The sequence below is a fragment of the Epinephelus moara genome, chromosome 8 (genome assembly GCF_006386435.1).
Source record: "Epinephelus moara isolate mb chromosome 8, YSFRI_EMoa_1.0, whole genome shotgun sequence".
Lineage (NCBI taxonomy): Eukaryota > Metazoa > Chordata > Actinopteri > Perciformes > Serranidae > Epinephelus > Epinephelus moara.
Genome location: NC_065513.1, coordinates 45,235,291 through 45,237,322, shown reverse-complemented (window position 1 = coordinate 45,237,322; position 2,032 = coordinate 45,235,291).

Here is a 2,032-nt window from a genome sequence, read left to right as displayed (position 1 = left end):
TAGTTAATTGATTACTTTCTTCTGGCTTCATAGATAAATACAACTGAGTATCATCCGCATAACAATGGAAATTTATAGAGTGATTTCTAATGATGTTACCTAAAGGAAGCATATATAGAGTGAAGTCATCATCATCATCATCATCATCATTATCATCATTATCATCACCATCATCATCATCATCATCATCATCATCATCATCATCACCACCATGATGATGATGATGATGATGATGACTTTTACAATCCATGTAATAGGTTATCAATAGAGTTAATGGATGAATTAGTTGTACATTTAGGAGGGAAAGTGATATGTTGTGGAGATTTTAATGCTCACAGTACAGTATGGGGTAATTGTAATGATGATAATGGTGTGGTGATTGAGGAATTAATGGAGAGTAAAAATTTATTCTGCTTAAATGATGGTAGTGGTACAAGAATTAATATCAGAACGGGCTCAGAATCAGCTATAGATCTTACACTTGTGTCAGATTCATTGGCAGGTGTTTGTTCATGGGAAGTGATCAGAGACACGACTGTTGGCAGTGACCACTATCCTATTATCACTGTCGTAGGATTGAGAGTAGAAGAATATGATAATGAGGGATCCCAGAAATGTGCTTTTAGTAGTGCTGATTGGGAGAAATGTGGGTGTATCTGTGATCAAGAAATGCAGAAAATTGATATTAATGATGAAGATGTTGATAATGTAAATCTTTCTGTTTGTGAAGCTATTTTAGAGGCTGCAAAGAAGTCGATTCAGAAGAAGGGAGGTAAGCACATAAAGAAGATTGTTCCATGGTGGACAAAGGAGTGTGATGAAGCAATTAAGTCTCAAAATAAAGCCTTTAAAATGTTGAAAAGAAATCACAGTTTTCAGAATCTCATTGAATATAAGAGACTGCAAGCAAATGTAAGGAGAGTCATAAAAAAAAAATGCAAAGAAGGAATTTTGGAGGACATTTTGTAACTCAGAGGAAAGGGAGACAGAAATTGGGAAAATCTGGAGAATGATAGAAAGAATGAATGGGAATAAAAGAGAATATAGGTATCCAGTTTTAAATGATGGTGAAACAACAGCAGTGAAAGATCAAGAGAAAGCTGAGACGATGGCAAAGACTTTTGTTAAAATTCACAGTTCTTAAAATATTAGCGATGCAGGAGAAAAAAGGAAGGGAAACTACGATAGCAGAGAACGAAGAGCTGTTACAGTGTGAGGAAGACACCAATGACTCACTAAACAAGTCATTTACAAGGACAGAACTACACCGAGATGTCAGCAGCAGGCAAGGATCGGATTTGTTATATAATGTTAAAACATCTTAGTGAATCGTCTGAGGATATTTTACTAAAACTATATAATAAAGTTTGGGAGGGTGGAAAATTACCACAACGTTGTAAGGAGGCTGTTGTAGTTCCAATAGGCAAACCAGGGAAAGATTGCACAAATCCATGGAATTATCGACCAATTGCTTTAACATCCAACATCTGTAAAATAATGGAGAAAATGATAAATGACAGGTTAACATATATAGAAAGTAAAGGATATTTATCTAAATATCAGAGTGGTTTTAGAAAAGGGAGAAATACTATGGATCCAGCTGTATGTTTAGAACATGAGGTTAGAAAGGCACAGATAAACCGAGAAAGTGTAGTGGCTGTGTTTTTTGATGTAGAGAAGGCGTATGATATGATGTGAGGAGAGGGATTATTAATTAAACTTTGGAAGTTAGGTATTAAAGGTGGGATATATAGATGGATTAAGGACTTTTTATTTGGAAGATTTATACAAGTAACAATAGGAAATAAAGACTCAGGAAAAAGGGCGGCACGGTGGTGTGGTGGTTAGCACTGTCGCCTCACAGCAAGAGGGTTCCTGGTTCGATCCCGGGTGTGGGAGCCCTTCTGTGCGGAGTTTGCATGTTCTCCCTGTGTCAGCGTGGGTTCTCTCCGGGCACTCCGGCTTCTTCCCACAGTCCAAAGACATGCAGGTTAATTGATAACTCTAAATTGTCCGTAGGTGTGAATGTGAG